Source organism: Amblyomma americanum, chromosome 2 (genome assembly GCF_052857255.1).
Source record: "Amblyomma americanum isolate KBUSLIRL-KWMA chromosome 2, ASM5285725v1, whole genome shotgun sequence".
Taxonomy (NCBI): domain Eukaryota; kingdom Metazoa; phylum Arthropoda; class Arachnida; order Ixodida; family Ixodidae; genus Amblyomma; species Amblyomma americanum.
This window is the reverse complement of record NC_135498.1, coordinates 7,370,328-7,396,920: the sequence shown is the minus strand read 5'-3', so window position 1 is coordinate 7,396,920 and position 26,593 is coordinate 7,370,328. Positions and strand designations below refer to the sequence as shown.

General features: G+C 46.2%; 1 long non-coding RNA gene and 1 pseudogene across 1 annotated transcript in view; one reads left to right on the top strand and one right to left on the bottom strand.

The window, feature by feature from the left end:
• The window catches only part of LOC144120490 (uncharacterized), a 276,226-nt gene that overhangs the window by 155,937 nt on the left and 93,696 nt on the right, over window positions 1-26,593 (top strand). The gene's annotated exons all lie outside the window — the stretch shown is intronic.
• On the bottom strand, window positions 23,102-23,173 carry LOC144122260 (U4 spliceosomal RNA; annotated as a pseudogene).

Below are 26,593 nucleotides of genomic sequence, written 5' to 3'. Positions count from 1 at the left end.
TCGCCATTCAAGGCTGAAATAATCGTGCACGGCTGACAATCTTGAGCTGCTGCAGGCTGATAAAAGGTTGTGCTTATGTTTTCATCAACGAATAAAATAATGCGAACTAAAGTGCGGAACCCAAAAGAAAAGCAGGAAAGCAAGACATTAACAGAAACGCGAAGGGGTCCTACGGTAAAGCAATTTTGACGCGCAGCCACACAAGAAAACATCACTCATCTATGATGAACATTGCCAGTGATTAGTGAGAAGGCTATTGAAAATGCGGTTGATACAACTACCGATGTGAAGCGTAGGATACAGTGAATGGCTGCGCTAACATCTCTCTTACTCTGTCTATCCTCACGCTTCAGTGCAGTCTTTTCTTTCTCCGCTTGCACCCGCACTCCGTCACGCTTTGTATTGCGTGAATTTGTGCTCGAAGCCGCCTTTCCCCCGGCTTGCTTGGAACAAGAAATGGGGCCTTGGGTGGAGTGAGAGTCGTTCGCTTCCGGAGTTCTCGTCTCGGCTCGAAAAGTAAGCGAGCGGCAATTGTTTTCCGTGCGAGGCGAAAGAAACGCGGACGAAACACTGACTGCGGTCTGAACGGGCTTGGCGCCCCAAAGGCGTCAATGTGAGGAGCGCCGGAGGTGATAAAATCCCAGTTGTCATCGTTTCTTTGTTTTTATTTCCTTGTTTTTCTTGTCTCCGTTCAGGAGAAGTGCCGTTTTCTCTTAACGCAGCCTTCCCCTGTTTTCTTTCTTCTTTTGTTACTTGCTTCCTTTCCTCTTGTATTGCTCCCGCCGTTCTTTACCGCAGAAATTCTGGGCCTCATACGACAAACCGGAAAAAGTCAAACTTCACACTTCCTCTTTCGTATTGGTTATTCCAACCTTCACGGCTCTCATTATTATTTAATGAGAACTCGTTTTGAAACTGCAAATCTAATGACAAAAAGCTAGCTACAGATTCGAAAGCGATCGAGATTTCAAGAGAAACCTAGAAAATACTTCTCGCAAAGAACAGGGCAGTATCAGTGACGGCGCTGAAAGGGCCCCAAAAACGTGTCTCTGCTATAAAATCGGAGAAAAGCGAGTAGCTGAACTAAAAGAAGAAAACCGTGGGCTGTCCTTTCTGTTTTTTTTTTCTATACGTAGCAGTTTTCTCATTGCGTCAGAAGCTTTGGAAGCCGCGGCCCGAAATGCGCTCGATCCCAGTGCGTGTCATCAATCAGGGCGAGGGTATTCGGAAAGTATAGTTCGCTGAATAGGTATACCCCTGGGAGTCGTCGGTTTCGTTCAACGGCCACCTGACAGTTCACAGCACGCACCAAAGCACAGAGAGACATATGTGCATGCACGCGCATGCTCACAGAATCTTGGTAATTGCATGCAGTGGTACTATAGCTACCATTCTTATCCGCGGAAAAATTTAGTCTCACGACCATAAAAAACAAAACAGTTAATGAGAAGATACCGGAGTTGTGGCGCCAGCTCCATAACTTATGAGAACAACAAAACTTACGCAAGTGTTCCGTGTGTACTCCCTTGCTAAATTTGTTATTGTTTTTCCCGTTGTTGAAGTACTCACATTTTGCCGTAGACAACTGTACTTTCTTGCCCAGTTGCCTGTTGGTGTGTGTCATTTTAACGCGCATAACTTCGCTTTCGTGCCTTGAGTATGGAGCTTGAACGATAGAACACTTGATGCGAGAATCGCGAACATCCTTTAATGCCGTGCCACCTAGACTTGTTTGAGGTTTAGTTTAGTTTGTGGGGTTTAACGCCCCAAAGTAACTCAGGCTATGCGGGACGACGTAGTGAAGGGCTCCGGAAATTTCGATACCTGGGGTTCATTAACGGACGCTGACATCGCACTGTACACGGGCCTTTAGAATTTCGCCTCCACTGAAATTCGACCGGCGCGGCCGGGGTCGAAGCCGCGTCCTACGGGTCAGCAGCCGAGTGCCGTAACCACACTTAGCGATATTTCGTGAGGTGTAGGCGATTTGCGAAAAGTTTTACGTAGTTAGGCTACTACGGAAATAAAGAATTGGCGGAGCCACGGAAAATAGCTATTCCGTCTGAAGTTGTTCGGCCAGCAGCAAGTATTATTAGTGAATTACTCAAAAACCAAATTCAACAGAAGGATCAGATGTCGCTAAGAAGCGGCATGTGCTATCGAAGCTTGAATTGTCTGAGCGGCGGCTAGCACCCTATTGTCTGTTGTACTATTAGTAGTTAGGATACGTGACACCTTGGCTGAGAGGATATTGGACGGAGCCATTTGCCGGCTTCGGCATCGAAGACGGGACATACCAATAGCGGGGAAAATAATTAATCATCAGGAGGATTCCCACAAAGTGCGACCCTAGAGCACCGCTGTCCTCGACCACTAGGCGACTACTGAATGTTTCAGTTAAAACATAGTGCAAAACCGCTTATTTAGGAGGAAGTCCTCCATACCCCTGTCGCTTCAGAAATTAACGTTGTGTTACTGTCGTTGCGAGACAGGCACATACTGTACATAAGCTAAAAGCCTTAATTTATACAGAAAGTTCGGCAAAATGGTGGTGCCTGTTCCTGAGTTTGCGTTCGTCTATAGTCTTCATTTCCGGACTTCCAAAAAAAGTCGTCACAAAAATATGCACTGGAAAAGAAGAAATAAGATAACTGGCATGTCCGAAGTCTGCTCTATGTGCTACTTTTCATCATGAGGTAATAGCCTAATTGCGGTCGGTGAAATATGCAGGCCTCTTTGAAGTAAACGTTGGTCGCACTGAGCTTTTAAACGTCCTCTGGGAGCACAGGCTTTGATTTCTTTTTTGTTTTACATCCCACAATTCGTCCACGTTATTGAAGTGTGTTGTTCTGGCAAATGGCGCACATTCCTTATGTAGAATTTCGACCAAGCATGCAACACAATTTAAACGGCAATATTTTTTGGCTAACTACTTTTGGGGAAGTGTAGAAAAATCATTCAGGCACATTTAACAATATAGGCTGCCTCCACAGCATGCATTGCAAAGTAATTACGTCGATTCATTATTATTGTAAGTTTACACAGCCACAACGTTGCCCCAACCTAAACCGAAATGCACCGACAGACAACCTGGGACGATGTCTATTTATTTGCCCGGAACTGACCCGCTGTTCGTGTGCAGAATGTTCAACTTTTCACATGCAAATCATTCACCCAATTGTGTCATTTAAATGGGACACCAGGGTTTCCTATGAGATGACGTTATTTTATGCAGCGATGACCCTCAGATCTCTGCCAAATAAGAAATGGCACCGAAAAAAAAATGTCAGTCGGTTTGGGTAATTAGGCCAAATGCAGATATGTGCGCTAGCATGACGTCAATTGTCGGTTGCACCTACAGCCTACGGGGTGGTAGCTTGGTACCACCTCAACTTCTCGTTCTGTTTAGCTTCTGTGGAAGCATCACTCGGGTCACAATTATCCTACTAACTGCTGCTGTTCATTCCGCTTAGCTTGGCGCGCTTAGGGGTCGTGCCGCCAAATTAGCGCGCCAGGTTCTCGCCTGCTTACCACCGCCTACACCTTGGCAAGTAACAAGATTAAACTAGGGCACGCCTGGCTCAGTTTCAAAATCCGGAGAGAGCCGTGATTAGTCCTAATAGACAACACTGAAAAATTCGGGAAGTCAGCACAACCGGAAAGATTTTTTCAACAAAAAATATCGTTCAAAGACTTATCTGAGCATCCTGCTCTGCTCACAAAAGTGACCACCTTGTGAAGGGATTTGCCATTACGCTCCACTGTGTTCTTTTATCGAAAAGAATAGATCTTTTCCTCTAAAAATTTTCAGAAAATAAATTATTTAATTAAAAATATTGATGAAGAAATTTTAATTTGGTAATATATAAACGTCATCTGAGTTGAAATTGATGTGTTAAAAACACATCAAGTAACAGTTCTGCCTGTAAAATATTTTCTCCCGGTCGGAAGAAAAATATTTTATTCGGCGAGTTGCCTCTAGCGGTATGTACGGACAGGCCCAACAGTAAAGCACGGCAACCACGTGTATCCGACCGTATTAGGCCGCCGATGTAACAGTGCAATGCTACCATTCGGCGAGGATTGCACGGGTACGGGCAGCACCAATAGCTTCGAAGACACGTGGCAGGGCTGTACTGCAGCAGCGTATGCGTGCATACCAAAGGCGTTGTCAGCCTAGTCGGACAGAGCGGAGCGCATTGCGCCGCGACACATCTGAGTCGCAGGGAGCCGGGTCCGCCGCTGCCTGCCTCCATGCCATGGGCCGGGCTCCTTCGCTGTGTTTCTGCTCTCGCAGCCAACCTGGGCTACGTGCACGCAATGTCCGACCGGCAGCGATACTCGCGTATGCTGCCTACCAGATTCCCGCTGCGAGGTCTATAACTCTCGCCCAGGAAACTGGTTATCTGTCCTGGGATTAGTAACGCTATATATATGTGCCCCGAATAGTGAACGTAAAGATTTTAGTTTAGATTAATCTGATCGGGCCCACAGGTATTTGCAAGGGCGGAAACAGCCGTGGTTTGCCGTGGAGCCAGCCCCCCCTACCCATTCCATGTATCTCACCCTGAGTGGCTTTCAAAGCTCGAACCTTTGACGGAGCTCAGGGAATTTTAAACTGACAAGGCTTGCCCCTCTGGGGGCTGTAGGCTACTTTTTTGTAGTTTGGGTGTCTACCCGTGTATGTTTTTGTTGTATTCTGTCGAAGCCCGGCAATAAAAAAAAATGTAGGGTGGAGGATATGGCAAATGAGAGCTATTGTAAGGTACTGTTATTGAAATAATGGATATATAAGCCACGGTTTTGATGCATAGCAAAGCCTTCCTTTTTCAAGTTTGTCCATCACTCGCAGGGAGTAAACGCTGCCGTAGGAAATCAATGGGGAACGTTTTTCACGGTAGCATAAACGTTAATACCAAAAAATGCGAACCCGCCGACAAGAGATCTGCGGATATATTTATTGTGATAGTGAAATGTTATGATGTAAGAAAAAATTGCGTTCATGAACTACTTGGCGTCGAAAAATGAGCTTTTACAGAATTTATGTTTATCATATGGGAGGCATCTACTAGGGCGTGAAAAGTAGCGCTTGATCCACTGAACCCTGTTCGCGACTCGCTGAGTCTGACCGAAACAAATCACTGTTCATGTGAATGCTCGAGGTGCAGATGCTGCCGCCTATGAGTTGCTGACCGTAGCCTGGGGTTGACTCCTAAATGCGGACTGTGCCTCCTGAAGGCCCTGTTATCTTCATAGATCCGAGCATGTTGAGCGCGCCAACCTTTGTTTCTTCTGCTTTAGCACAATTTCACTGCGATAGCAGAACCAACGGCAATATGCAAAAATGGCGACTCTTTCTGTGTGAAGCCACGATGAGTGAAGCCTCCACCCTCCAGAAGCACCATCCACAAGCCACCGCTGCCCTCGGTCCATATTCACCATTCAGAAGCGCCATACACCACACAAATATGCCCTCCAAAAGTGCCACCCACCCACTCTTCTCCGTCCACCTTCACCTTCCAGAAAAATTTTGTAGCGTGTCGAGTAAAAATATTAATGAGTGTATAAGGATCGCAGCAATCACAGATGATAAATTAAACTTACATCGCTGCCTCGTCACATTGCGTTTCATAATCGTTCTGCCAATTTTTGTTTCATTTGCGAATTGCGGCGTGGGAGCTAATTCTTTTCCCAATGCATGCTCAATCTCAGTAAGTCACGCTAAGTCAAGAGCTCGACACCCCCGAAAATAACATGTGCCATTTGCGTGCTCACATTTTGGCGCGGTGAGCGCTGAAATGTTAGCACGCCTTTACCAGACATAATTGCACGTGTTTTGCACGCGTTCAGCTATCCTTCTGAGTCCATAGCTACCGTGGTCTAATTTTTTTCACGATTTTTTGCCTCGGGAGAGGGCTAGAGAACTGAGTTGTTTTTTTTTTGTAAATGCTGCTCACGCTCTTTTTTTGCCGTTGTCGCTTACAGCCGTTGTTGTCTTGCAAGAAGAGAAAGAATAAGGGGACGCTTTGTAAGGACAGAAAGATGAGATGATGGTAACTGTTCATCGTAGTTTCCCAAATTATGACTCCTGTCCTTCTGTATTTTGGTTCCTTATTTTTGTGATTTAGTGGCGAGGGAAGGCGCAATATATCAAAGAGGTGCAATGAATCCGATTAGGCAACTACGCTCACGCTCTTAGGTTAGCAGCTATGGGATCTTTCACTTGAGAAGATCTTGCGTGAGGTCAGGCAGAGACAGTGTTTTCTCTTTTCCTAGTCGGATTTTACACCTCTCCCCCCCCCCCCCTCCCTGCCTTGAGATCAAAGACTACGTGTTTTTAAGAGAGGGCCTTCTCTCCGAATCCACTCCGTTACTATTAAGGACCAGCGGTTATCTTGCTTCGCATTATATACCCTGCCCAAGCCCATTTTTTTCCTCTTGATTTAGACTAGGATGTCTTCAACAGGAATTTTTTAGATGGATGGATGAGATTAAGAAATCGGCGGAGATAGGGTTGCCGCAGCTGGGCAGGACAGGGTTAATTGGAGAGATATGGGAGAGGGCTTTGCCCTGCAGTGGGCGTAGTAAGGCTGATGGTAATGATGATGATGGTGGTGACGACGAGGGAGCTCATATAGCTTCGTAGAGAAGTTTCTGTTGAAGCATTGCAGACAAAATTAAACAGTAACATGATCTCCCTGGTACATAAAGCGGGGGCGCGTAAATAACTAAAATAAGGATAGAAAGACGAGAACACAGAAACTTGCGTAGAGAGCGAAAGTGCGTTCGGAATACTTAGGCAAAAAAACTTAACGGAACGAATAATGGGCATACGCCATTATTTGCATTTAAATGCGGCCTTAAAGGGAGCCTGAGCAAAATTTCGTCTTACTTTAGTTCTTAGTGAAAATAGTTTCAAATGATTCTTTGGCATTTATCGCCGAGACAACTGGATTCATATCGGTTTCTGCTGCTCAAGAAAAACTCGTACCATCCAACACCAAACAGGAGTCTGTGATCCTCGTTTGGAAGAGAGTATAGGTGTAGCCCAGCCTCAGGGATCTCCGAGAAAAAATGGGACTCTCTTGACGCACTTCAGTGTGCTTGCGAAAACTGCCGGTAATGGCAACACCTGCATTTCATTTCGTGAACATTTCTGGCTTACGAAATCTCTGCTTGTGGTGGAAGTATCGGTGATTAGAACGCGGCAATGTAGCCATACAGGCAATGTTCAATTTGTCTTCAGTGGCCCTTTAACGCTGCTGTAAGGAAGCTATAGGGAGCTCCGATGTGACCAGTGCACTGAACCATCGTTCCCAGAAAGTAAAGGCAGGGGAGTGCAGGTGTTGCTGCCTACTATCAGTGAGTGAGAAGACAGAAGCGAGTAAGCGCTTCTGTCTTCTCAGTGTCTCCTTGGTCTTTCTCTTTTTTTTCGCCCTTCTTGCCCATCAACATATGCTGACTATCCAAACCATACTGTTTAGTTTAGGTTTTGTTTGGTTTTATAGGTTTAACAGGTTTAACTTCCCAAATTAAAAGAGAATAAAGCAAATTGTCTTCAAAACACTCTACTTTGCCAAGGTGCGCTTTGACATCTTTCTTTAAGCCCGTTTTCTGGCTTTTCAAAACCAAGAAGGATTAGCGGCACCACCGACGAGTGGATGTGAATAGAAAATCTCTCGCCGACATCGGAGTGGTATCCTGAAAGGTCGTTTAAAGTTCTTCTAACAGCCATTCTCAAGAGTACTTTCAAAAGGGCTATCCCTAAAATCATCCACGCTTCTAAGTCCCCATTTTTCTTTCGCGTGGTGCAAAGACAGGCACGGCTCACATCAAGGACCTCTCGGACGACATGGCAACACATGGCACATTTTGGAGAGCGCCCCTAGTATGACATCTATGGTGGAGCCCCGCCTGCATAGCATTTTTATTGGCCAGCATTGAAACACGACTCGTTACGGCCATTCGCTGCACCCATGGGGGACAAAAAATGAATGTTTCTCTACGCAACCTTTTTAGCTTCTCTTAAACTACACCGTGACAAAGCAACGTTTTATAAAGTGGATCCAGCCAATGCTGCAACAGACACAACGTTACTCGCGGTCTGTGGAAAAACATTAAATTGGACGCTGTGCCCAGGTGCAAGGAATACCCGCCCTAAACGCTTTCTGTCCGAAAATGCTTACAGCATAAGAGGGCTTATCAAGAATCCGCTTTTTGAGGAGGAGGAGAAAATACTTTATTTGACGGAAGCCTATGCGGAGAAGCGCGTCCTCACGATGTAGTTACCACGCAGCGCCGATGCTGTTGCTACCCAGAAGGCTCAGCAGCCCGTTTCTCTTTTGCCGAGTTAGGCTACCAATGAATTCAGAGAAAAAATCCGTCCCCGGTCGACCCGGATGTGTTCTCGGCTCAAATGGCTGCTTGGGAGGCGTGTACTGCTCCGCCCTAATCGCTCTAGTGCCAGACCGGAAGGGGAGGCCAGCGTGAGAGTCGGAATGGCTCGGGCATTGCATTTTTGTTTCTGATAGTCTCGATATGTTATTGGTGTCACGTTAATTAAGACAAGTTTTTTATCATCTACAATTCGGTTTATTTTGTTGATGTGAGATCGCGGACTTGTGAAGTGCACAGAGGTTTTCTTTTCATGCCGTCGAATGTATTGAATTCCTTAAATCTGACAGGCCTCCCTATTATCATCGTCATCAGCCTGACTATGGCCACTGTAGGACAAAGGCCTCGCCCATGTATTTCGATCTACCCCTACTCTGTCCAAGACGCAGCACCTTATCCCCGCAAACTTCTTAATCTCATCCCACCACCTAAATTCCTCCGGCACCGTGCTACGTTTCGCTTGCCTTACAATCTCCGGGCCTTCGCAGAAGATGTGGAAGACTCTACCCCTGCCACAGGGCAAATTTAATGCCATTCCCATCGAATGACGTTAGCACCTAATGCCATTAATCGGCTGCTACACGGGAATATTTAATGTCATTAGCTTGGAATGACATTCGCCATCGAATGAGTTTGGGGAACTCATTCGCATTCAATCTCGAACCGAATGTTTACTCTGGACACCATACGCGCAGCAGAAACAAGCGACGCGAAAAAATAGCATGCGCACTGCCAACGTTAGAAATTGTATTTATTTAGTTCTGCTAAATAAATATTAATTTTGGTGCGAACGTCTTGACACTAGAAGCTGTCGTGGATAGCTGTTACTCTCGGTCCCAGCAGCAGCCAACGGCAGCGCCCGACCGTGAAGCAGGGCCTTTCCCGCGACCGTCGATCATTTTGAGTTGCGTGTTTCTTGCTGGTTGGCGTTCCATGTTCGTTTAGCTCTCAACAACTTAAAGATGTAAATGAGCATTTTACCTTTTGGAAGTCATCTCCACGCTCCGCGCGCCTCCGCGTGACGCCGCGTCAGCCATTTTGTTTGTTTACGTTTATCGAATTTTTGGTTGACTTTGTACTTGGCTTGGCTTTTTATGGCTAAAGTGCTGTAGAATTGCCGGAAATAATATTTTAAGCTTATATTGTTGTACAGAAATGTTCTCATCCGCTTTTGAAACACGACATAACAACTTCAAACATCTTTTATGCGCGCTGATGTCCTACAATTGTACTATTTTTTTTTTCACTGATCGTCACAGCCATCATTTTTGAATGACATTATTTTTTACCGTGTAGCACCGAAGGAGACCGAATGACATTCGATGCATCGAATGACATTCGGTTGGATTTACATTAAATTTTCTGTGTGTGCAGGGGTATAATCTGGCTTCAAAGTACAGGGCACTGACTTACAGGGCACACGCCGGAGGCTCAATACAGGAATACAGGGGTGTACCATTTTGAACAAACTGAATCGACCCGAGCGTAGCCTAATCGTATTTTTGTTGCGTTCAGAGTACAGCTATACCACACAGTACAAGTAGAGACCAATAGTTATTCTCCGGCTTCCTCCTTTCACCCCCTTTAAACTTTTTCTCGCGCTTCGCTTCAAGCATTCGCACTGAGTAAGGAACTTCCGCTCTTTCCCTTCCTTCGTAGCCTCTCTTTCGTTACTTGATCAACTGATTTATTCATCGACATTCTGTACAGGGTGTTTCACCTATGACTTTACACAAGTTTTAAAACTAGGCCTTTTTAGGTATAGAACAGCGCTTTTTTTTCCGGAATATAATTCTCAGTGATGTAGCGCATCAGAATACAGCTGAGACGTGCTAACTGGCCGGCTGGTTAACTAAAATGAAATAGCTAACTTTTAACTATTAGAGTTAAAAAATTAGCTATATCGCGCAAATATATATGCGCATTCGAGAAACTTGCAGGCAATGCAACCTCTGCAGTGCACATAACTCGTCGAAATAGGCAAAAATTGTTGGGCCACAGCGCCGAGGGTAACCGCGTTTTTGAAATTTTGAAAAGTGATATGGATATTAGTTGCGATAAGCTACACGTCCCTCAGTGAATAAGGAGCCTAACGGTTATAGTTAAAAAGTTCACTATTTATATTACTTAACCAGCATGCTAGTTAGCAAGTTTTAGCCGTATTCTGATGCGCTACACCACTGACAATACGATGCCGAAAAAACGCTCTTCTAACTCAAAAAGCCTGTTTTTAATAATTTCGCAAAATCTTAGGTAAACCACCCTGTATATATTTCATCTTGCCATTACATCACAAGCAGCGAGCAGCACAAACGAGAAAACCAAATGCGATGAAATCAGAAGAGCGAGCTTGTTTAAGTGGCTTAATTGTATAAGAATTGCAGCTCTTGACACTATGCAGAACGGGAAGGCAAGCGTTGCAATTTCTGAGAGTTTTGCGAACGTGCACATTGTCGCTAAAGTTTCTAGCTCTGCAACATGGCCCGAATCGCTCCTACCCCACATGAAATTGAGCTGCCCACTTCCCGTACAGAAAAGAAAATCCAGACTGCGTGTCTTTGCTAACTACGCGTTTTACGGTAGAAGTTGTACTTTGAGAAGCATGTAAGGTTTGATATTATTACGTCCGGATTTATTCGCTAATGGATTATCGCTAGCGTGATGTAGGCAACGATACATGTTTTAGGACTAACTTTAGTCTTCGTGTAGCCCAAACTACGCGGAGGTAAACAGCATTACTGGTAAGCTTTTATTTCAGTGGCTTAATTCGGACAGAAAATCGAAGCTTTAATGAAATACAAGCGCCTCTAAACTTGAACAACCTGCATGGTGGCCCAGTGGGAACCAAGGAAAGCCTTTTTCTGTCGTGAAGAATATGGCCTTTCGTATCGGTCTCTTTTCGGGCACCAGCAGTCTATTCTAAACATCCCGCGTGTATCCGAATTTCTTAGTCGGCAGGTATTCAGCAAAGCTTTTTTGTCTCACGCATTACAGGAACAAAGCATAGGACCATACCATCACGCGAGAAGGGAGAAAACTGTATTGAAGGACTTTCTTTGTAGGGCCCAAGCATACATAAAAAATGGAAATTAGGGAAAACAATACCAAAGCTGAGTGAAGCCTTAATGTTTGTTCTTTTTTGTTCCAACAGTCATTTCGGTGCACAACGTGAAAAGCGTTACAACTCCTCTGCGCGCTGTTACATCATTATACACACAAAAGTGCAGAACGCTTCCCTCTCAACTTTAAAGCGACTCTTTTATTTCTTTTTGATAAAAGTTGATTCCTCCTAGTTTTATTTTCTAGAAAACGGGGAAGGGGGTAGCTAAAATTGCTACTCTTCCCGAAGGTAGTGCGCTTTCGTGGATACGCTTACTTATTCACCATTCACTTATTGACTTCTGTTTCTTTTCTGAAATGTAAAAAGTTTGGAAAAGGGCATGGTGGACTTATTTGGAGACTTTGCGAGTCGACAGCGCAGTATACAGAGTTCTAAAAAACGCTTGCGTGGTAATAGACTCGTTTATTTACAGAAACCACACATATAAAACCGCAGCGTGAGGTGCACACCAAATCGTTGGGGGATTTTTTTGTGCGGTGCGTTGATGGTGGTGCGTCGATAGCGGAGCGCTGCGCGTGCCGGCCCATCGTTGCGCGCGTGCACGTCCGAATGATATGTGCGAGACTACGGCGACGAAGAGCGTGGCAAGCACGAGGAGCGGACAGCTGACGTGTCAGAAAACCGAGGTGTGAAGGGAGACAGCGCAGCGGAGATCGTGTCATTCGAGCGTGGAGGTGGCAGCCGTGTGACGTTGGGTCCGTGTTGCCGTGGACCTCCCATGGATCACAGACGCAAGCCTCCTGCGTTCCTTTCAAGCGTAGAGGTGGCAGGCCATGAACTGGGGGTCCGTGCTGCTGTGGACCTTCCTTTGATCACCAACGCAAACGTCTTGCGTTCCATTCAGGCTTGCAGTTGTTAGCCGTCTGACGTTGGGTCCGTGTTGCCGTGGACTTCCCTTTGATCACCGACGCAAGCCTCTTGCGTTCCATTCAAGCGTAGAGGCGGCAGCCGTCGGACGTTGGGTCCATGCTGCTGTGGACCTCCTTTGGATCACCGACGCAAGCCTCCTGCGTTCCATTCAAGCGTGGAGGTGGCAGCCGTCGGACATTGGGTTCATGCTGCTGTGGACCTCCCGTGGATCACCGACGCAAGCCTCCTGCTTTCCATTGAAGCGTGGAGGTGGCAGCCGTCGGACGTTGGGTCCATGCTGCTCTGGACCTTCCTTGGATCACCGACGCAAGCCTCCGGCGTTCCATTCAAGCGTGGAGGCGTGAGCCGTCGGGCGTTGGGTCCATGCTGCTGTGGAGCTCCCTTGGATCACCGACGCAAGCCTCCTGCATTCCATTGAAGCGTGGAGGTGGTAGCCGTCGGACGTTGGGTCCATGCTGCCGTGGACCTCCCTTTGATCACCGACGCAAGCCTCCTGCGTTCCATTTAAGCGTAGAGGTGGCAGCCGTCGGACGTTGGGTCCATGCTGCTGTGAACCTTCCTTGGATCACCGACGCAAGCCTCCTGCATTCCATCAAGCATGGAGGTTGCAGCCGTCGGACTAACGGTCCGTGCTGCTGAGAGGCTTCCTTGAATAGCTTGCATTAAGCTTACGGCGTTTAGGGACGCCTTCGACGGGCCCTAGCAACGCTTCTCCTGCTGCCGCAAAGTTCTTCGGGCTGTTGACGGGAGACTACCGGCGTATTCCTGTGTGCCTCTCCGCTACTTACCACCTGGCTCTCTTCCATCGCTTCCTTCGACGCAACGCCAGCGAAGCGTCGCAGTTCATCAACCCGCGTCCGTGCTGCCAGCAAGGCATCCCCGTTTCACCTGGGACGCTCCACATCTGGTGAACTCCTTCCTTCAATCTGTAGTGTTGTACGCGTGTTACCGGCAGACACATCCTACACACCCTCTGTATCAGGATACCAGCCACGGATCCCACACAACTCCAGATCCCCCACCACATTCACCGCGAACTGCTTATAAACCTCTCACCCACCCCCCCCCCCCCCAAAAAAAAAAATGCACCCCACCTACCACGAACCCCGCCGCAGAGCTCGCGCACGGGCGCTCCGCAAACACTATGGCACGGAACCGGATGCCGTGTGGGTGAATGCCGCATGCACAGGCGAGGACGCGGTTGTAGCCATCACGAACTCCTCCCTACAACCGATTTCCACCCTTCACATATCCCCCACTGGCACTTCGGAGGGAACTGAAGAGCCCGCTATTGCCCTAGCCATCACGCGCACGGAGGCCCAGTATGTACTAACGGACTCTAAAACTGCCATACTAAATTTTGACCGCGGGAGAGTTCACGTCCCTGCATTTCGCATACTGAACTCCCTCGCAGCACACCCGCCCCGCCACATGGAGCTCATATGGGTGCCTACCCACTCCGGGAATCCCGGAAACGAGGCTGCCAACGCTTTAGCCTGTGGTTCTCTCAACCGAGCACCGGCGGCCTCCGATCTGGGGTTCTCACGGGAGCGCATGCATTCATTCAGCGAACTGACGCAGGCATGCAAAGCCGAACGTCGGCTCTACCTCCACCCCATTCCTCTCTCGACAATTATCACCAGACACTTTGGAGGCGGCTCCAAACACGGACCTTACTCTCCCGTTATATACGCTCGTGCTATCACCAAGTCCACGCAAACCCCATCTGCACCCTCTGCCACCACCCCAAAGCCACTCTCGATCATATCCTTTTCCTCTGCCCGGCGGATCCTCCCCCACGGGGCCTGGAGCACCTTGCCACTTGGGAGGCTTGGGAGACCCTACTGCGCTCCGAGGACCCGGCCAAGCAAGCCATCACCACAGGCCGGGCTGCCAGCGTGATGAGCCTCCGGGACACAAACGCTTGAGTGCAGTTGTGGCGTTCGGGGCCCCAAGGACCTGCGTGTCCTAAACTCCCTTGTGTCTAATAAAGTTTCCATCACTTGTACGTGTGTTGAGTGTGTGCTTTTCTTGGTGTTTTCGTTTCTAATTGCTTCTTTTCCTTTAAATTATAAACACAGCTTCGTTTTGTTTTGTCTGATCTGATAACTGTTGTCTTGATCGTACCTGCACGCGATAGCTTTCCCCTTCGGAAAGTCGGGAACGCGTTACCAATTCGCGACACGCAGTAAATATTTGAACGCGGAGCTTTCACCGACAACTCAAGAATAAGAACAGTCAGCATTTTTTACTCGTCCATCCCCCCGTTTTCTCATTGATGTGGAAGTTATCCCCCCACATCGAGAATACAGGCATATTCAATCAATATTCTAGAGGATTTTCTGCGACTGTTCTTGTAGTAAAGACAGAGAATGACTCTTGATTTTCTTTGTAAAATCAGAAAGGTAGCGCAAACGATGCTCATAAGGGCCTCGTGCCAGGCGGAACACCATCTCGTTTGCGTAACAAAACTTTTTTAACAGCAGAATACACTTGCGAAAGCATTATTTGTTTTTGCTGTAAGTTTTTTTCTTCCAAGCCACTAACACGACGATCTTTTACTGGTTGGAAAGGCAGTGCGTAACATTAAGCGCGAGCGTTTTAGACCGTCTGAAATAACTGCGAGCAAATGCGGACTTAGTTTATGTAATAAGAGAGTAATTACACGTTGACATCCACCCAAGTGCGGCCATACGTATACAAAGGAGAATTATACGTCTTCCACAGAAATTTCGCAGTTAAAGGAAAGTTCTTCCTGGTAAGGGGTTCGAATCCGGGACGATCGCTTCACCGAGCAGTCACTCTGCCATTTGAGCCAACCGGGACAGCTAGCACACGGTACGGTGACAGCGAATTGATCGATAACTTAAAGTGGCAATAGTTTTAGTCAATTTTTTACGGGAATCTTCTAAGGTGGAGTAGATTTGTAATAAGGAAGTAATTACTCATATGCATCCACATAAGCGCAGGGTGTTCCCACTTCGGGCTATTGATAAATTCGCTCTCGGCCTACCATTTGCTACCTGTCCCGGTTAGCTCAGTTGGTACAGAGACTGCTCCGGAGTAGCGGTGGTCCCGGTTTCAAACCCCGGACCAGAACGATTTTTTCTTTCTACAACGTCTCTGTGAAAGCTGTGTAGCTTTCCTTTGTAGCCGTATGGGTGCGCTTGGGTGGATGCCAATGAGTAATTACTTCATTACAAATTTACTCCACCTTGGGAGATTCCTCTTAACATTTGGTCTCCACAACATTTCTTCGCGTTCACGATGAAGATGAGTTACGACGATCATTGCAGAAACACCATGGACCGGCGGGGATGTCTGGCTTTGCGCCAACCGCACGCTGTTTCCGCCATTGCGAATACCTGTGAGTTCGCTCAGTCTATCTAACCAATATCGAGGTGACCCGCCGCACTATGTTCAACTTTCGAGGCACATATAAATAGCGTCACTAATACCAGGACAGATAACCAGTTTCCTGGGCGAGAGTTCTAGACCTCGCAGCGGGAATCTGGTAGGCAGCATGCGCGAGTATCGCTGCCGGTCGGACATTGCGTGTACGTAGCCCAGGTTGGCTGCGAGAGCAGAAGCACAGGGAAGGAGCCCGGTCCATGGTATGGAGGCAAACAGCGGCGGACCCGGCTCCCTGCGACTCAGGTGTGTCCTGGTCTGCGGTGGCTGATGCCGGAGGCAGAGACCAGGCGCGCACGGCGTGCTAGACTCCACTTTGTCCGATTAGGCTGAGTTTGCCTCATTGACTGGCATGCATGCATACGCTGCTGCGTTGCAGCCGTACCAACCACGTTCCTTCTAGAGTATTGGTACCGACCGTACCCGTGGAATCCTCGCCGAATGGTAGCATTGCACTGTTATAACGGCGGTCTACTACTGTTCCATGCACGTGGTTAGTGCGCTGCACCGTTGGGTCTGTGCGTGTATACTACTAGAGTTAGTGCCAGGCAACTCGCCGAATAACATTTTTCTTCCGACAGGGAGAAAATATTTTACAACGAGAGCTGTTACTAAGAGCCTATTATATATTTGCCAAATTAAAATTTCGTTACGAAAATTTTTAATGAAAAAATTGAAATCCTTAACATTTTTTTAGAAAGAAAGATCTATCCTTATTGATAAAAGAACACAGTGGAGGGAACTGGCTAATCCCTTCTCACGGTGACCACCCTTTTTTAGACGTCAGTATGGACATGCCGAAGTACGGAGCGTCACCACATTGCTATCAATGTCGCTCTCATCTACCTACCACGCACTCGAAGTAGCTGGGACGTGGAGACATACTCGAACGACTCGGCAGTGGCAGCACCGTAGTGATGCTTGGTGGCCCTTTCTGGCTAACAGTGCAACGCAAGCCATCCACAGAACGTGCGGAATGTCAGCTCTTGTCGCGGTCGAAACTAATTGCTTTCGAGGACGGAGATACCGCAGAGGGCCTGCCGCACGGCGCGAGCGCCATTCAGCGATGAAAGGCGTTGCTAAGCATTGCCGTGCGCCGGGATCTCTCGCGTGTGGTTCGTTTAGTAGCATCGCAATTCGCTTCGTGAATGCGAAATGGATGGCGAGGCTTGTGCATTTCACAGCATTGAATCTGAACGCTACTAACCACTAGTCGAATCAGTAAATGAAAATTGTTCTATTGGTAGAGAAAAAATCAGCGATAGGTTTATGCTAAGTAGGGGATGAAAAGAGCAATGTGCTTGGAAGAAGGCAACGGAGTGGAATAGCGTTTCATTTAAGGAGCGCTGATTAGCACTACATATGAGGTACAGTCTAGCTCCGAGCAAATGTAAGTAGAAATAGATTAAACTGTGGCTGAATACAGTTTGCTTTGTCTTGCTGCTTTTACAGTTCTGTATTTAAACAAATACTTGGTTTTAAACTGAAATCAATCTATGGTTTTGATCAGAATTGGCAAAGAAAAATGCAACAGGAGAGCAATGGTAGTTTTTGTGCAATAAATTATCACCTTGCGTTCTTGTACTTTTGGTCAGAGAAATTCTGCATTGCAACGAACTCAAGCTCTCATCTTTTTATCTCTCCTCTTCTTCGGGATATGAAGATGTCGGTCCTCCGTCATCGGAAACCTGCGGAAATCACGATTCTGCGGGACTATCACAACTTATTTGAGAAATCGAGTATTTTCACCAAATAGGCCGTTTTATATGCCGTGTCCCTAACCACCATGATGACCTTTAAGCGGGGCTCATGGCAATTTATCCCCCTAATATGCAATAAACGTGAACAGGTATACTCTGCCTTAACTAAAGATGCCAGCGTTAAAGAAGGCAGTGAGCTTTGTGCGTGGTTTTTGCCACACAGAATATTTTACAGAATATATGCATAAATATCCCATTTCTCTGCTCTATTTTTTTTTATTCCACCAACATAGCTTCCTTCGTTGAAAAACATTCCTGCCAACGTCAGCTATTCTCGAGTTTAACGAAGCTCCGGTGCTCATATATTGGCCTCTTTCATGCGGCCATTGCCTGCAGCTTTTTACCAATGTGGGGGTCGTTAATTAGAAGACGAAGCAACGACGAAACTAAGCAGCCCTTCTCGCCCCTCCTCTCTGAGGTTCCAACGATCGTGTCAGCACATTTTACGGACACGGCTTGCACTTCATTGGAGACAGAGGTTGTAAAGAAATCAAAACTTAATTAGGAGAAAAGCTGCTCACTCAAAGCTCAGCAGGCTCGAGATAACAGTAAGAAGAAACTGTAAGCAAAAGACGAAAGCAAGAAACGGCTCAACTAAAACTTAACAAAGGAGACATTTTACAGGCCGTCGGTCGCGTGGAATCTCTTTAACTTAAAAACCCACTACTACCACTACTACTGTAGAATGTTTTCAGGATTCTCGACTCCGGCTCACGAACTGACAAAGCTGGCTGCCGTGCTTTTGGCTTTTGCTTATAGAAATGCGCTCGTCCTCCTTTCATCGCTGATTTAATTGGCAACCATTTTCTGTCATTCTCTCATCCCTTGGTCCCGGCGACATAGGAACTGAGATCACCGCCCCAGAAATAGAGCTGCTCCTGAAAAAAAAAGACAACGCCTGGCCAACTTTAATTGACCCTTCATCTTAGCCTGTGGTCACAACTGAATTAAATCGAAAGAGTGAATCATTCCAGAGGCAATGAAAGCACACTTCGCGGACTAACTATTGCATATATCATCTATTGCGACATGTTTGACGGGCTGAAATAAGAAGAGCCTGGTACTAAGTTCCTGAACTCGCATAAACTTTTCGTTTTTTGAATTGCGCTTTTCTTTTTTTTATTGACCATGGTCACTAAGAAAGCAATATTTCTTAGTTTTGCATTCTTATCATTGAAGCAGGTGAGTTATTTCAGCACGAAATGCACGAAATGATGCGTATACGACGTTCATATAGCTTTTCATCTCTGATGGTATGCCAAGCGTCGTTGCGATTCGTGAGGGCGTCGCACTTGAGCGAAATCTCTCTGCATTTCCTTCAATTTATCTTTTTACCTTAATTTCCTTCACCAGCGAACAGTTCTTGTCGTGACAGTGTTTAAGACAGCACTTATGTTGGAAAATTACAGTAGAACTAACCGGACGCATGTAACCATTGTGCCCGTGACTGAAAGCAATGGAAAAACTTTGCCTAACCGTTAAGTACTCCTCATAGCCAAGGCTAACTGCACGATGCTTTCGAGCTTTGGAGTATGAGTTACTTCAGCCAGTACTGCTTGCTGTTGGCGGGACGCACTGTGGGGAATAAACACAAAGCAGAGTTAACTTTCACTTCCAATTGCTCGCCGGAAAATGTTGTACGCTCCGGAAAGTTACCACCTATTAGGTGACCAGATGTATCTGTCAAAATCTGCTCGTGAACACTCAAGCTGAAGGAAGAACAGGGCAAAAGAAAATTCTCGTTCATCATGCGCATCAGAAGCGGCCTTCCATATGCTTATGTTCCTGTTGTTTTTCATAAAGTCCCACCCGCGCGGAAGTTTGGCAGCATGATTCAACTGGCCGCCCAATATCGGACATAACTTCAGAATGCTCGTCCTTACTACAGGCGTCGATAAAAAAAAAGGTGCAAAGCCGGAAGCTCACGCCAAGCTCACTCGAGAGAGGAATGCGCGACGTGAACTTTTTCTGTCGATCGACATCGCTGTCCGCCTCGCGCGTTGTGAAGAGTAAACACAGACACCAACGGGGTTTTGTTCAATCGATTTCTCCCTCAGCTATGCACAGCCGCATGTCACGGCGCCACTCAGTTTCATGAACGCGTTTCCGCGTGGCATCGCTGTCAGATAAGCGCGGGAAAAGCGAAACACCTACCGCTAAAACTTTCCGCGAGGCCCTTCTCTTTGAAACGCCCAGTATGCTCACTATCGATGACTACTTTCATTGCTTCTGTGTTTTCTGAAGATGCATTAAACATACTAAGTGGTCATGTGTCAAGCTGGGGTTTTAAAAAGCTTACACTGTCAACTCTCGCATTCTGACGCTGAAAGGAAAAGTAAGATGCATAGACGGTGTTTAGACTTCGAAACGTCCATCTCTACATTTACCGCAGTTTGGCGGCAGACGAAGCGTGACTCACGTTTGCTTTCTGTCTAGTTTAAAATTTGTTGCGCGCTGTAAAATATATCCAACATCCCGCGCTTTTTGTAATAAACTCACCTCAGAGCTCAGGACAGCAAATTACTAAGTAGCGCAAGAAGGCAACGGCTGTAATACAAGTCAGCGTACAGGAGCATGTGAAAGGGTGTAGTGGTAAAATAAAAAAATAGATTTTTTCGTTTCTGCAACGATCGACTTGAAACAAGAGCATTAATGTGAACATGCTTGGTATGCAACTTTTATGCTGCAGAGCCGGCGTTTCAGACAACTTTCATCGCACCCAACATTCAAGTCATGCGAAGCTCTTAAGCGGAATTTTTTCTGTATTTCTGATTGCGGGTGTTCTTCTAAATGCTTGCTTCTGATTCGAGATTTTTTGTTACTTCGTGCGCTTTGATACCGCAGTACTAACGGGTTAGGCCTTCACAACGAAAGTGAATTCGCTCACATTTTCCCAAGCATGTGTAATGATGCCTATGACCCCTCCCCCATTACACCCTCCCAATGAGGGCCTTTAGAGATAACGTGAATAACTAAATAAACAAATAAGGCTGCTTTTACCAGCAGAAATGCTCGAAAATACTATAATGATTTCTGTCTGAGTTATTGTACTAAAGTTGCTGCTGAAGCTCAATGTATGTGTCACATATCTTTATTTGTTTATTGATTTATTTAAACAATACTGCAGACCTTAGAATGGGTCCAAGCAGGAGGCGAAAAAATACGTTGAATGAAACACAGGAAGTTACATCGCAGAAAACTAACATATGTGTAAAAGGATATTGCAAAGAACAAGAAACAGCAACTCAGCAACTCTGAATTAGTAATTTTGTCCCTACCGTTTGGACTTCTGCGCCGCTGAAGCCCAGGTCATCTGTACTGTTTCGTAAATGAGGGCGCTAAAGCATTTCGCGCAACCACTTAGGTGGGAAAATATTATCATCTTACAACAAATATCGTCTTACTTCATGCGCTCCTGATCGCGCAACGCACATGCAAAAGAGGATTTTGTGTACTGCTCATCGCTTTGAAAAATCCTGGTAGTCCAATTTTAAACGCCCTGCATTTCCACTGACTCAAATTTAATAAAATTTGGCGGTGGTTTAGCTCTGGTTAAACCTAGAGTGACGCGATAGCTACAGCTGGCCGAGTGGAACTTGGTCACGTGACCGACCACGTGACGAACCACGTGATCAGCCACGGCGCAGCGCCGCCAGCTGCTGCTCCACACCACGTGAACAACCACGTAACAGCGTGGCGGCGCAGCCACAGGGTGGCGCGCCGCCACGCTGAAGGCCGCCACGCTGAAGAAAATGTGATGGTATCCATCCTGATGTCGATGCAGGCACAGCCACTCTTCCTGAGGCCTTAGGGTTTAGAGATAACAATAGTCATGTAAATAAATCTGCGGTGGAAATTAGCAAAAAGCGATTGGAGCATTGGTGGCACATAATCAGAGAGGTGACATAAGTTTTAAAGTGTAGGAAGATGTATTCTAAAGAAAGTGGCGAATTTTAGTAACAACTTAAAGCAGAGTTAAACAAAAAAAGAAAAAAAAAACTGAGCATGGTTAAAACTACACTGCCCCGTTTCAAAGGGGGCGCTCCTACCTTCCACCCATCCATCCGGCTCGAAATGCTACCGTAACGTCGCTATCGCTGCAAAAACTTTTCCTGGTAAGTCATTGTTCGTCCGCGTCACTATATCCTCCAATCTATTCATTGTTTCATCTAGAATGACCTCATTAAAGGGCACAGACTCTTAAAATCTCCACACCTTGGAGCACAAACGTCATCTGCTTGAGACGATGGTAGCCAGGCTCTGCAAAACGGGGAAAGGAATTAAGGAGTATAAGGGGTGCATAGCAGGCACTGCGAGCGGATGCAGCTTAGTGTATGGGGTGGGGCAGATGGAGCAGAATGCATCTGAGAACGAAGTTGATAGATGTGCAGTGCAGCAGGACAAAAAAGGATGTTTGTTTAGATTTTTCTGAAGGTGTGAGTTCTTGCCACGTCCGGTTTAGTGAGGGGGCAAGGAAGAGGTCGTTGCAATTCCTCCACTACGTTCGTGGGGATGAACTTGCCCTGTTGCACAGTGCCTCTGGAGGCGAGGGTGCCCTGAGTTGAAAGATTTCCAAAAAATGGGTCAAATTTAAAAGGACTTACTGTTAGGCCAGTTGGTAGGACATCCTGAGGAGCAAAATCACTAAACAGGACGGGACTGAGGTAGGCGACAACACAGGGCGGTACTGACAACTGAACATTTATTGAAGAACACCAGAGCTTATATGAATCAGTTGCGCGTGAAATCTGGCAAACAATCATAAAATGAAGATGAAACATGAGAAAACAGTTCAATGGCAACCATGACGAAAGCAATCGGTACGCGGAAGGGAAGGAAACCAAGCAAGGATGACACAACTAGCCTGCGGGTAACCAAAGAGAAATGCAACGTAGTGAAACACTGACAAAAAAGCTAATTATTTCTGGAAAATGGACACAGAAGGTGTGCTGACACACTTATCTGGCTCCTATCCCATCATGGCAACAGCCTGGAGAATTTCTCTTTCCAACTGCCCCTTACTTTTTCCTATGATCGGTGTGCAGTACAGCTTAGGATAGCAGCCCTTACGACTGCGACAGTGAACGGGCAGGGCAGGTCCTCCGGGCCTACTCAAGGAGCGCGCATGCTCTTGCAAACGAATGTATAAACATCTGCCAGCTTGTACGATATAAAATAGACCACTGCTGAGGGGGGGAATCTTATAAATCACCCCTGTCGTGCATGAGACATACTTTTTCGAATGCCTCATGCCGCCAACTGCAGGCTTTGAAGTCTGCTTCCCACCAAATTTCAGAGTTTTGAAAGCTTGCAGGGAGCAGACAGCACCACGTCAACGCCAAATCTGTCTGAGATATTCTTAAGATTATGGGAAATCTTATGAAGGTATGGTAAGACGACATACTTATTTCAGCTAGCTGGCTCAAGTGAAAAGGAGTCTTTTTAAGCAGTCTTTGAAGCTTTTTGAGCAGGGATTAGGACACAGATCTAATCAGTGAGCTTGGAAAGCCCGCCCTTTTGAGTCGCTCAACTTGAACATGAAAACTGAGTTTCAACTAGCAATAGTCGCCCCTCAGTTTGCACTTCATTGGGTACGACACCGCCTCTGCGCACTTTGTGATGGCATGATTTCAAAAGCGCAGTCCTAAACCGTGAAGATGCCAATGCTAAGGTCAAATTAATGATTCAGTGAATGAAAAATACGTTTTTTTGTTATTCTACCTTTGTGTCGACCTCTAAATGTTAAAAAAGGGTCACTGATGTGCTCCTCAAAACGGCAGCACTGTACAGCCGTTAGGCTGCTTTGAAAAGGTGAGCCCGTTTCCTTCTGCTATATATTCCTGTTTACTTTTGTGACTTGAGTTACTAACGATGGTCGGCGTTGTCTTTTTTTTTTCAGCTGAAACGAACTTACTACCCGAACAGACGGGATTTTGTCAAACCTTAGATTTTATCATACAAAAAACCTAATCAGCAACGAAAGAAGCACTGACTTTTGTTTGCTTTCCCCAGGATACTACGTCTTTCAATTAGAGCTTCTGAACATCTGAAAATTTCGAGGGCAGAAAGAATGATGAGCTCATGAAGAACAGAACCCATTAAGATTCACATCGTTATACTGCCTAGCGGCCACTTTAAAATACCAACAAAGATACCAGACTTTCGCTACATCTTTTCCCCACCGTGAGGCTGAAGGAAATCCGCCTAATTAGACCAGGCACAAAGCATTGCTGGTTCTGGCTCTGCAGCCTTTGTTGCAAACATTTCCTTTCAGGTTTTCTGGTTTTATTTGTTCACTTGGTGAGCGAAAACCTTTTTGCTTTGTTCTGCATAGGGCAGCAAACTGCTTTTCTGGACTAGAAAAGGTAATGAACTAATTAAAGAAAATAAAACGTACTCAGAGTTTCCCTACACTGAGGCAGCATGCAATATGTCATTGGTTTGCCCCATATGCGGAGTACAACATTCTTTAAGGCCTTTTCACGAGTTACGTGAAACAGCTCGTATAAATATTCCTTCCCTGCAATCCATCCACAGGTATAGTGTCCTTGCTAAACACACTCACCCATTTCATACCCACGCCTTAGTCGCTAAGCATTATTAACTCATTACCGGTACCACGGAGTCTAAAAAAGTTGTAAGTTAAGAGTTGATGAAAGTTGATGGAGACGATATCCAAAGCACAGCACGAGAAAAGTGGAAGTTTGGTCTAGTTGGAAAGGCATTATTTGAAGAAAGGCTTATGGTGAGGAGACATGCTTTCTGTTTTTACATGCTCCTTTGATCGTTTTTAAGCGCTCAGCTTATCTTAGTTCAGTTTGCCTTGATATCTAGCTGCCTCCTCAAATCAGTGGATTGTTGGGCATGCGTGTTTGATTCCTCGAGCACGTCATTTTGCTTCCAATTCTTTCAGTTGCAAGTTAGCGCCTGTCCTGTGTCCCTCTAAGTCCTCCTTTCTATCACGCTAAGCCCTCCTCCAAACCACAGCACGAGAGGCTGGCAGTTTAACACGTGTGCGTGCATGCGCGTGTGTGGTGGCGGGGGAGGGGGGAAGGGCTGCAGCGATAGCTGCTAGCTCCGCTGCAGGTTCGAATACCGCTCGAGGCGATTAGCACGGAAACTTTTCTTCTACTCCCGATTTTTTCGGAGACTTCAGAGGAACATTGACGGGCAGTTTTTTTCCCATCATGGGGGCTCTAACGCTGAAGAATTGAAACATTTGCTGCCATAGAGAAAATCTAGGTGCGGTTCACAAACACTTCCAAACAACAGTAATTGCACCTTATAGGTGGAAATCAGCTACGTTAGGAGTCAGACATAGGATTTAGCTTTTCTGCATGTTATATTTGCACTTTTGGACATCAGCAAACCCCCACCACGGCGCAGACTGCGCTTGCAGCCGCTCGGAGGTCGCACTCTTATTTTTAGCCTTTCTCTTAAACCCAAATAAATCTATTAGTTATACGTTAAAGTTCTAACTATTCATATCTTGAAGTTCTGCGCATAAAAAGCGATCTAGTGAGTTGGACCGGCTGCTTTGACGGTGCAGCTGACTTGTTTACGAAAACAATTTCTCAAGTTTCGAGAAATAGCAACAAATTTTAAAAACGGAGAAACTGTCGTCGTACAAAATGCTCGCGCCATGCATTGGAAGAAGTGCTGAGTTACTTCCGGTTAAGGCATAACTTTTTGTGTTTTTATTCTCTATACAGCGCGTGTTCTCTGCAGAAGGGCCACGCAAAACTTTCTTTGAATCTGACGACCGTTGTAAATGTGTTCCTTTTGAATGGGTTGAATTCAGTCGTTTTTGCGTTTATTCTCGAAACATTTTGGTGCAGGGCATTCTATAAAAGAAAAAAAAAAGAGGAAGCAATGCCCCAAAATACGCAAAAAAGTGATCATTCCTTTTGTAACCATTCATAGACAGTCACGAGTTCGCCATTACTGCCCCGTGCATTATAAAATATTTGCGGTCAGCTTGGGCACCAATTTATTATTCAAGTGGGCCTTTGCACCTCTGCTTCTTAAAGTTGGTCGCGGAATTCTGAAATGCCGTGCCAGCCTGGCGGCACGTAACGCATCGCGTGTCAATTCTTGGGAAGTTTGCGTTCGCGCACGACCTCAAAGAGCGCTCAGAGTTGCATCTTGAATAACTTTCGAGAAAAGTTGCTGCAGTGCATGCCGCAGAATTCACAAGCTCACCGCACACTAGTGCAGAACTGGTTTGGCTATGCGTACGCACCATCTGAGCGAGCGTAAACATCCAAGATATTTTAGCGTGGAGCGTTTAAGCTTTCGTGTATATTTATTTTACTGGTAACTCTGTAATAACGCTGCGAAATACTAAGATACTCATTTTAACCAAGGAAATATTTCTTCTGTGGCAATACCATGTGCTGGTTTAATGCCCCGAAGCTTACAGTGGACTATTAAGGACGACGTAGTTGAGAACTCCGGATGAATATCGACCACCTAGGTTTCTGCAAGGCACCGTCAAGTCTCACGGCACCAGGTTTTATTTCTTTTACATTTTACTTCTTCAAAATACCGCTGCCCGGCCATGGACCCAATCCCGCAACCGGGGTATGAATGTAAAAACCGCTTGTTCACCGCGACGAGTGATATTCACTGTGAATCATTACACAAGGGGACACATGTTGTAAGTATAAAGAAGGAACAAACCCGTGCAGCTTTCTTTTCTAGCCTTATAATCTTGCTTATGCTGTCGTCGGTCTGCGTAACTGTGCCGTCAGAATACAGGCTACGATATCTCTGTACCCACAGGCAGTCTTTAGAATCAAGTGTTTTACCGTGAAAAGGAAAACATCTTGCGCGCGCAGCAGGGCTGCTGCCGAGAGATTATTAGACAGTTTTAGCACAGCGTATTTGCGTCCCCGCTCCACTCACGGTACCCGCTCAGCCTTACCGGAGCGTTGGCTGCAAAACAGCTTTTTAGCTAAGCGGACGCAGACATGCGAACTGCACGAGGAGTTCCCTGATGATAAAAAGTGGAACCAGACAATAAAAAAAAAACAGC